This window comes from Physeter macrocephalus, chromosome 14 (genome assembly GCF_002837175.3).
Source record: "Physeter macrocephalus isolate SW-GA chromosome 14, ASM283717v5, whole genome shotgun sequence".
Taxonomy (NCBI): Eukaryota; Metazoa; Chordata; class Mammalia; order Artiodactyla; family Physeteridae; genus Physeter; species Physeter macrocephalus.
Window position 1 is genome coordinate 35,694,087 of NC_041227.1, and position 11,135 is coordinate 35,705,221.

Below are 11,135 nucleotides of genomic sequence, written 5' to 3' on the forward strand. Positions count from 1 at the left end.
ATGCGTTGCAGATCTATTCCTTCCCAGTTTTGGGGGGTGTCTTTTGTGTCTGGGAAGAAATGCTCAAACTCTTTTGAAAGCTGAGATAGGTGATCATGCACTGGTTGGGAGAAAGAAGGCCCTGGCGCAGTCTCTTTCAAAATCTCTGCTAATGTTTGAAACATGTCAAAAATCCCAATGTTCACTCATTGCCCCCATAATTCCAGTTTGGCTTTGAATGCAGCCACTTTATCTGCCGACTTGAGCACAGCTGTCATTCTCCCCTGAAGTGACAGATTGAGTTTGTTGAGCAGGTTACAGGTCAGACAAGTAAGCAAATTGTGCGACCCATTCTGTGTCACTGAAATGTGCTGCCAGTGGTGACTCTTTTTCTAAAAGAAATCTCTGGAGTGGCTCTCATAACTCAAAAACTCTGGCCAGTGATCTACCTTTAGAAAGCCATCTCACTTCTGTATATAAGAGAAGACGTGTGTGCTCTGTGTCCATCTCCTCACAGAACTGTGTAAACAGACATAAGTTAAGGGCATGTACTTTAATGTGGTTGATAATTTTAATCACATCCTGCAAAACGTTGTTAACTTCAGGTGACATTTTTCGGCTAGCCAGCATTTCTCTATGGATGACACAGTGCGTAGACTCACATTCAGAAGCAACCTCTTTGACCCAAGTAGTGAAACCAGAAAGCCGTCCAGTCATGGCAGCCACTTTGTCTGTGTATATACCAACACAAAATGACCAATTCAGTTTTCCTAATATGTAATCATTCAAAGACTTGAATAGTTCTGCAGTTGTGGCGTTGGTTGGCAACAAAAGTGCACATAACATACCCTCATGTACATCCTCCTAAAAAATACATCGCATAAAACCCAGCATTGTTGCCTTGTTGTCAACATTGGTAGATGGATTGCATACCACGGTGACTCATTAATCCTCCCTAACAATTGTGCCTCAATATCCTCTGCTATTTCATCAATTCATTTAGTTATGGTGCAAGCCGAAAGAGGAACATGTGCCACCTTTTGAACTGTAGCCTCTCTTAAAAGTTCATGACAAATATCCTTAGCAGCAGGCAGGATCAACTCTTCACCAATAATAAAGGGCTTCTTAGCTTTAGCAATGCGGTTAGCCACTAAGAATGATGATCTCAGCGTAGACACATTTGATGAGGTGGTGGCCTTCAATAATTGCTTCTGTTCTTCGTGTTCACGTTTTTTATTCTGTTGAAAAACTCCAAAGCCTTGTCTTTTAATGCAGGGTGCTTGATCTCCATGTGGCGAAAGAGTTTTGAAGGTTTCATGGCTTCGTTGGATAGCCGGTCGCCAAATATTATACAAAGCGGGCTTGGAGAATGTGAATCACCTGTAGCAATGAACCCGTAATTTAAGTAGGACTCTTGGTATTTTCTTTTAAATGCAGTTTTCTTTTTGTTGGCAGTCTTAGAGTCTTCTGCTGCCTCATCATTGGGTCTTTCCCCCTTTTCAAAGCTCTCCAGTGACGTTTGTTTTTTACTCGTTTTGGCTAGGGTTAGCTTGTGGGCTTACCAAAACTGTGACTAAGACAAGTGTGCAGGAAGGGAAAGGGACACGGATGGAAGTGGTAAATAAAATAATGGGTGGGCCACACGTGGACTAAAATAAGTGTCAGATTCTGACTTAAAGCCTGCCGCCAGATGCAGCTGTACAATTGAAGTACATCAACTCACTTTCCACTATAAAGCTGCCACCAGATACGGTTTAACTGTCACTTGTCACTCACTTGATAGGGTCTTGATATGAGTCTGCAAGCAATTGATTTATTATGGTCTCTGTGCAGTCAAACCTCTCTGCTAATGACAATCTCTATTTGCAGCCACTCCCCAGTGCTAGCCTCACCCCTCAACTCCACCTCAGATCATCAGGCATTAGAGTCTCATAAGGAGCACACAACCTAGATCCCTCGCATGCGCAGTTCACAGTAGGGTTCACGCTCCTATGAGGATATAATGCTCCTACTGATCTGATGGGAGGCGGAGCTCAGGTGGTAATTCAAGTGATGGGGAGCAGCTGTAAATACAGATGAAGCTTCACTCGCTTGCCCGCTGCTCACCTCCTGTTGTGTGGCCCAGTTCCTAAGAGACCAAGGACCATTACCAGTCGATGGCCCAGGGGTTGGAGACCCCTGTTTATGGACACTCATCTGGATTTATGACACAGGGAGAAGACTGTGGTTGAAAGGTGTAGAGTCACAGAGGCTTAATTAAGGTGGTACAGCTAATTGGTGACCGAGATGAAATAATTTTCATATATCTCCAGGATTTCCAGTTTAATATTCTTTCACATTAGACTGAGTTCCCTTGCTCTAAAAAGTGTGTGGTTTTCCAGATCCATAAAGCCAACAAGTATTCTGATGAATCTTAATATGCTTAAAGGAGAAATCATTTTCCTATAGTGGATACAGAGTCTGGCATGCAATAGGTATTCAGTAATTATTTGCTGAATGAATCAATGACAGGAACCTTCAGACAAACCCAGTCAAATTCTGTTTCCTTTCTCTTCCAGTCTGCATTGTGCAATGTTATCCTTAATTCAACCCTAAATCTATTTTCCCAGAAGCAATGAGTGGTTTTCTACAAGTATGCTATTTCTGGGATCTTGTTTGGCTGCAGCATTTTTTTTTTTAAAGAGCCTTGGCTTTCCAGATTTGAGTAGCAGCTGCTTTTTTGAATGATATACAGGACTACACATGCTTTTTCTGCCTGTTTCTTTCCTCCTGAAACCCAGAGGGAGTGACATCAAGGATTGTGATTAATGGTGCTTGAGTGTTTCCCTTGCCCTCCTCCACACTTTTATACTAGGAGAATCTTTTTTTAGAAGCATCCATCTCCATCTCTGTCTTGGTTTCTCATGTGTTTTTCTTTGTGATGAGAATCTACTTAGCAAGCTCCTTTCCCAATCCTTTGCCCTGTTTCCTGTTATTTTATCATCTACTATGATTCCCTTTTCCATCCATTTTAACACATTGATTATTATTCTTTCGTCTTTATGGAAAGAAGTTAAATTTATGGATAGTCTCCTTTGGACCAAACAGTGTTCTAGGTTTATCCACATATCATCTCCATTAATCCATGTAGTCTTATAAGGTGGGTAATATGATATCTGTTTTTCAGATGCGAAAACAGATGTACAGTGTTGTCAAGTAATTTGAACATATTTACACAGTGTAGTTGGATCATCCACATCCTGGGTTGCTCCCACCTGTGTGTCTAGTGATCTAGAAGGTGTGCAATGTCTTCTTGGTCATTTTGGTAATGACAGTACCATTGCTGTTTTCATTCATTTAGTCAGGAAGGGGGTAAGTGAGAAGTTATAATTGAAAAGGCTGATATGGGAAAGAGAAATAGAAAAGAGAAACAAAGGATGAATTTCTAATTTTTACTCCAACTTCAGCAGAGCCCTCAAGACTACTCTGGATTGTGTTAGATTCTCTCTCAATATCCTATGAGTAAATTCCACAATTTTGCTACTCTCTTCAAAACCTCTACCCAACCCAACCCTTCTCCCAGGAGGTGATCTTGCATCATATTCCTGTCAAAATAGAGAAATATTAGGCATCTACCTGACTCTTAGCCAAAGTACATATCTATGTTTACTCTTTCCTGGGCAGATAAAGCCCCCACCCCATTGATCTGGCCACACTGACCATCATTCTATTTTCCTTTCTAGCCAAGCTACTTGCCAAAGTGCCTCAATTACTTCTTCACCACCTTGTGGGCACTTCTCATCCCTCCTCCCCACACTAAGGAAGGTCTGACTTGGCTTTGTCTGTCCAATGCTACTGACCTGCCATGATAAAGGTTGTCACTTCTGTATGGTCCCCTTCATCCCTCTGTGACATTTTACATTACTGACCATGAACATTTCATCTTTGTAACTCTTCCAGTTCTCTGGCATTTGTACCAACTCGTTCTTCTCTCAGTTATTTTTTATGTTATTTTTTTAATGGGCTTAACATCTGTTGCCCAGACCTTAACATTTGCTGCCTCTCAAAATTCTGGTCTTAGCCCTCTTTTCCTAATGGAACTCATTCTCATGGCTCACCACCACCTCAAAATTATAGCGAACTCCTCTTTGAGATTTAGATTTATATATGCTAATAATTGCTTGATATTCCATTCTGAACGTTCAACAGATCCTTCAACTTCTTCCCCACCCACAACCTCTACTAAACCTGCCTTTCCTTCTGTAATCCCTCTGTCAGTTAATGGTATTTCTATTTGTCTGGTTACATTGAACCAGAAAGCAAGAAGTTACTCATAAATCTTTCTCTTTCCCATCAAATCAATTCCAGTTCATCCCATAAAATCAAACAATCCCCAAGTCATGATCATCTTATCTTCAAATCCTACTTGAACCTGTCCCTCTGTTCATTCCTTCTATCAGTCCCACACCATTTCTCACCAGTGTTTTAACAGAAGCCATCAAAATGATCTCTCTGACTCCATTTCCCCTTTCTAAAACATTCATTCTTGCCAGAGTGAACTATGTAAAAGGTTAAATAAAAGTAGGCATGTCTCTCTCCTGCTTATCATTCTTCAGTGGCATCACTTCATAAACATGTAAAATTACTGATGCATAGCACACCATAAAAGAGCTCTCCTAGCCTGACCCTTGACCACCTCTCCAGTTGCATCAATCATCTTTCATCTGAAGCCTTTTCACCCTTACCTTGCCCCTACTTCAAGTCCTTGTTTAAGCTCTCTTTTGCTTGGAATGCTCTCTTTCCCTTTCCCTCCCTCCACTTGCCTAAGTCAGCCCTTTCTTTCAAGCACCAGCTTGGAATTTCCTCCATGAAATCTTTCCCAAATCTCCAGTCAAGCCTAGAAGTATCTATCACAATACCCTGGGTAGGAGCTTAATAAATATGTGGTGAACTCGCTTCAAACTTCTGACCACACTCATACCTCTTGATTTTATCTCCTAATTTAAGGTAACTGTAAGACAAGAATTCCTTCATCTTCCTGACTTCAAATAGTCAATTCTTCCTTTGTCTACCTACACCAAATCCTTCTTCTCTCTTGCTACTGTAGAGTCTCCTCTGAAAGTGGAACTAAGTAAGACAACAATTGTATCAACCATATACATATCAATCATTAGGAGGAGAGAGAGGGAGAGAAGACATTGTAAGTGATCCAAGTTCTCATTATTTATGTCAGTGATATTTAACTGATGACATAGAGAAGTAGTGGCATAAACGTATTTTTTAGACAGTTATGTGGGGAATCTTTAGAATGGTCAGAATTAGAAAGGATGATATTGCCTCTGGGGAGTAGTAGCAGGGGTGAAAAAGTGGGGAATGGATGATTTCTCTAATGATATATTTATTTCCATTATAAGCATTACTTAGCTGTCAAGAATGTGTGATTTAAGATAGGCAACTTAACAAAAAGAGTAATAAAACATATCTCTCAGGGTTGTTATATTGAACGAGTTAATAAATATCAAGGAGCTTTGTAATTTTTAGAGAGTGGTTCAACCATAATGTGAGCTGTTTTCCCAGCTACTGTCTACTTTGGAATCGATTTCTCTTTCTAATGATTGTCAATATCTACATTGCCATGACAAATTCATTTTACAAAATCCATACAACACGGTATTAACAAAGAAGAATCTGCTAAAAGTAATGTCATAAATTACATTCACCATTGGTGCAGAAAAGAGAGTTTATTTAGAAGTTATTAGCAGATTTTTTTTTACAAGGTTTCTACTTTTTATAAGGGACTGTAGAAGTTATGAGAAACGCCTAAACGATAGGGAAGGCTTCTACTATTGAGGAGCTCACAATATATTGACAATTCATTGCATTTGGGAAAAGCATTTGAAATGAATCCAAAGAAGCAACTGCTAAATTTTAGGACCTAAGTGTTTCTTTACATAACACTGCCTGCATATTGAGTCAGGAGATACTGATATAAACAGTATTAAGTGTTGTAGGATTTTTTTTATTTTAATTTTTGATTGACTTCTATAAGCATGAACAGTGTCTCCAGAAAAGAGAAGTAACTATATTAAGGCCTCAAAACATTTTAGCTAGTGTTGTTGTATATAAGTTTTTATTTTTTCCCTAAGTATAGTTAGGGTTTCTAAGAGTTTTTCAAAAACATCAGATAAGTAGGTACAGCAGGTCTCTCTCCTGACCACAGAGGCATGTTTGATGATAGTTTTAATGAACCACTTCCTTATTTGGTAATGGCTATATTCTTATCATAAAAGTAAAATTACATGTCTTTTTAAGCATATGTCTTAATGTTTGATGACCCAGTCTTGTTTTCTGAGGCTATCACTTTCATATCTGTTACACATAGCACTTAAACAACGCCCTCTCTTTCTGTTTCTGTAAGTATGACAAATTCTGCACCAGCAATACTGTTTAATCTTCTAATAAAATAAACCAATTATAGAAAAGGACTTTGGCTTTTTGCTTCTTAATTACTCTAATTTGGGCCCCAGCTGGGGATCATCTCTGACAATCTTCACTCCATCAGATAAAGGGGAAATTGTTTAAAACTGTTCTGGATTTGTTATAAGCAATGGACCAACTTCTAAAAGGTTTATCTCAAAGTTGATATCTGATAAAAGGCAAATATTAAGGCTGAATCAAAATGAAGGATGTTTTGAGACTTCTTCCTGTTCAAACGGTCCCAATTCATTATCATGATGAACCTGAAGGCATCTTTTATTTAATGGCTTAATTTCGCTATTAAGAAAGCTTTAAAAAATTTTTTCCAGATTCCTTTTAGTTTGAAAATTTACTGAGTGACTAAAATCAAGAATTTTTTATTGAAGTGTAGTTGATTTACAATGTTGTGTTAGTTTCAGGTGTAGAGCAAAGTGATTGTTATACATGTATGTAATATACATACGTGTTATATATATTCTTTTTCAGATTCTTTTCCATTACGAGATACTGAATATAATTCCCTGTGCTATAGAGTAGGTCCTTGTTGTATATTTTATATATAGTAGTGTGTATTTGTGTATCTGTTAATCCTAAACTTCTAATTTGTTTAGAAGTTCCCTCCCTTTCCTCTTTGGTAACCATAAGTTTGTTTTCTATGTCTGCGAGTCTATTTCTGTTTTGTAATAAGGTCATTTGTGTCATTTTTAAAATTAAGATTCCACAAATGAGTAATGTCATGCGATGTTTGTCTTTCTCTTTCTGACGTACTTCACTTAGTGTGATAATCTCTGGGTCCATTCATGTTGCTGCGAATGTCATGATTTCATTCTTTTTTAATGGCTGAGTAATATTCCATTGTATATATACCACATCTTCTTTATCCATTCCTCTGTTAATGGACACTTAAGTTGCTTCCTTGTCTTGGCTGTTGTAAATAGTGCTGGTATGAACATTGGGGTGCATGTATCTTTTTGAATTAAGAGTTTTTGTCTTTTCTGGAAATATGCCCCAGAGTGGGACTGCTGGATCATATGGCAGCTCTATTTTTAGTTATTTAAGGAACCTCCATACTATTCTCCATATTGACTGCACCAATTTACATTCCCACCAAATAGTGTAGGAGAGCTCCCTTTCCTCCACACCCTCTCCAGCATTTATTATTTGTAGAATCTTTGATGGTGGCCATTCTGACCAGTGTGAGGTGATACCTCATTGTACTTTAGATTTGCATTTCTCTAATAATTAGTGATGTTTGAGCATCTTTTCATGTGCCTGTTGGCCATCTGTATGTCTTCTTCAGAGAAATGTCTATTTAGGTCTTCTGTCCATTAAAGTCAGGAATTTTTGAAACAGTACAGGAGATAGCATTAAGGAGTTGATTTCAATAAAATAGTGAAAGAGAGGAAGGTGAAGACAGTGATGAAGATACAGATAAATAAGGAAAAATCATAGTGGGGAAAAAAGAAGATATGAGGCATAAGTAAAGATATACCAATGGATTTTGTGTCCAGGATCCTTCTTATCTCTATTTCCATATAATTACACGTAAGTATTCTGCTCGAAAATGCTATTCAGACATGAGATAGAAGTTACTAGAACTCATTTAGGTCACACACACACACACACACACACACACACACACGCACACATATACACATACTCATAAACATAAAGCAATGCCTTCTCATTACAGAAAATCTAGAAAATTGAGAAAGAAGGAAAGAAACATAGAGCCCTAGTACTCTCCACTCCAAGCAGAAATCCCGTTAACATTTTCTATCTGTGGATATGTTAACTTTTTGATTTAGTTCTTTTAAATCTTTTAATTCTATACTTCTATTTTATTTCTTACTTTTTTTTTTTGGACATGCAACACAGCTTTCGGGATCTTAGTTCCCTGAACAGGGATCGAACCTGGGACCCCTGCAGTGGAAGCCCAGAGTCCTAACCACTGGACAGCCAGGGAATTCCCTCTATTTTATTTCTTATTTTTACACTTTAAAAATTATAATACACTTTAAGATTTTATTAAAACAATTATCTCACTAAAGTATAATATATATACAGAAAAGTGCATAGATCACAAGTATACAGCTTGACGAATTTCCATAAATTCATGCCCAGTCATGACATCAACAATTTTACTTTTTAAAAAGAATCAGATGCTACCTGCTATAGGACTTTTTCCTTAGTCTTGCAGTAGAGATAATTTCCCCCTAATTGTGACAAAATTAGCTAGGCTCATTAATGGGGTCTGAAGATAAAAAGAACGGGGGCATCTTAGTCACAGAGCTAGAATGGTAACCAGCCCTGATGTAGGAACACATAACTGTGAAGGGTAGTGTTGAGGCAAATAAAATAATCATAATCATTTAAGACCCCTATGGGAGATGAGGACTCAGAGAGCAAACAGCAGTAGGAGGTGAGCACTGGTAGCTCCACAAGGCAGTGGTGATGACAGTCCAGGGCAAGGAGCAACCCTCGTGGAGCTTTGGGCAGAGGCAGTGGGCTGAGCTTCCAGTATCTGGATGTACTCAGAGCCCTGGCTATAAGGGATGGGAGAAGCTGGTGACAAGAGCAGGATAAACTGGCAGGAACCTCGGCTGAGGCAAGAATGGAAATGTGACAAGCATGGGGAAGGACTGAGGTACTAGAGGCAATGAGAACCTCAGTAGGATAAGGGATGGGGGGCATTTAGGGAAATCAGAAGGGAACTGAATCACAACAACAGGAATCCCAAATACTGGCAGTAGAACAGGAGGAGACACGAGTTATTGTAAATAAACCAAAATCTCCTTATTTAGATTTGAGCATCAGTGTATGGTATGGACAGCTAATACATAATAAAATAGAAATGATATAGAATGCAAATAGAAATACAGAATAGAAATAGGAATAGAGAAGAGAAATAGGTAGTAAAATAGAAACAGAAATGTAGAATGGAATGTTGATACATAAAGACATGACAAAATGAATAAAAACAGAGTAGGAGAAGAAATAGAGAACAAAAATAGAAATAAATAGAAGAAAATAATATAGAAATGAAATAGATGTAATCAAAGGTATACATAATTATCTTGCATTATGTGAGGAATAATTAGAAATGAGAGAATAACAATTAAAAGTTCCATTTTGGTCACATATTCTTCTGTCATTCAATTTAAATCATGTTTAATTTCAGTTCTGATTTCCTCTTTAATTAGGTTGATTTTAAAATTAATTTAAAGTGATTTCCTTGAAAAACTTATGTTTATTATGAATATATAATTTACTGCAATGAGACCAAATAATGTGTCCTATATAAATTGTAACTTTGGGGACTCACTGATTTTTTTTTGGAATATACAAATGTTATTTTTTGGAACTTTACTTTTGAGTCATAACTTAGCTGAATATAAAATTCTGATTGAAAGTAATTTTTTTAAAAAGAAAATAATTTTCCCTGAGTAATATAATGATAAAGCTCCACTATTTTCTAAGCAGCTCTTGGAGCTCTTGAGAAGCTGCTATTAGTGTCTTTGTCAGTCTTTTTAAGGTAATTTATAGTTTCTCCAGCAGCTTTAAACATTATTACTGTTATTGTTGTGCAATCTTGCCAAGCTATGTTCATATATAGATTTATTCTTTTTTTGTTTGTTTGTTTTCGGTACGCGGGCCTCTCACTGCTGTGGCCTCTCCCATTGCAGAGCACAGGCTCCGGACACGCAGGCTCAGCAGCCATGGTTCACGGGCCTAACCGCTCCGCGGCATGTGGGATCCTCCCAGACCGGAGCATGAACCCGTGTCCCCTGCATTGGCAGGCGGACTCTCAACCACTGCGCCACCAGGGAAGCCCTAGATTTATTCTTTAATCCTGTTCCACACTCAGCATGCTGTTTTAAGTTGGAGTCTCACATAATCCTGCAATCTCGAAAGATCTCAACTGTTTGATTATCGATGCTCTGTTTTTTTTTCTCTACATCCTCCTTCTGAAACTCCTATTAGAAACTGGTAAATCTACTCAATCTATCCTATATGTATCTTTTTTAAAATTTTTTTTTAATTTTTAACATCTTTATTGGAGTATAACTGTTTTACAATAGTGTGTTAGTTTCTCCTTTACAACAAAGTGAATCAGTTATACATATACATATGTTCCCATATCCCTTCCCTCTTGCGTCTCCCTCCCTCCCACCCTCCCTATCCCACCCCTCTCATGGTCACAAAGCACAGAGGTGATCTCCCTGTGCTATGCGGCAGCTTCCCACTAGCTACCTAATTTACATTTGGTAGTGCATATATGTCCCTGCCACTCTCTCACTTCGTCACAGCTTACCCTTCCCCCTCCCCACGTCCTCAAGTCCATGCTCTAGTAGGTCTGTGTTTTATTCCCATCCTACCACTAATCTCTTCATGACATTTTTTTTCTTAGATTCCATATATATGTGTTAGCATACGGTATTTGTTTTCCTCCTTCTGACTTACTTCACTGTGTATGACAGACTCCAGATCTATCCACCTCATTACAAATAACTCAGTTTCATTTCTTTTTATGGCTGAGTAATATTCCATTGTATATATGTGCCACATCTTCTTTATCCATTCATCTGTTGATGGACACTTAGGTTGCTTCCATGCCCTGGCTATCGTAAATAGAGCTGCAATGAACATCGTGGTACATGACTCTTTTTGAATTATGGTTTTCTCAGGGTATATGCCCA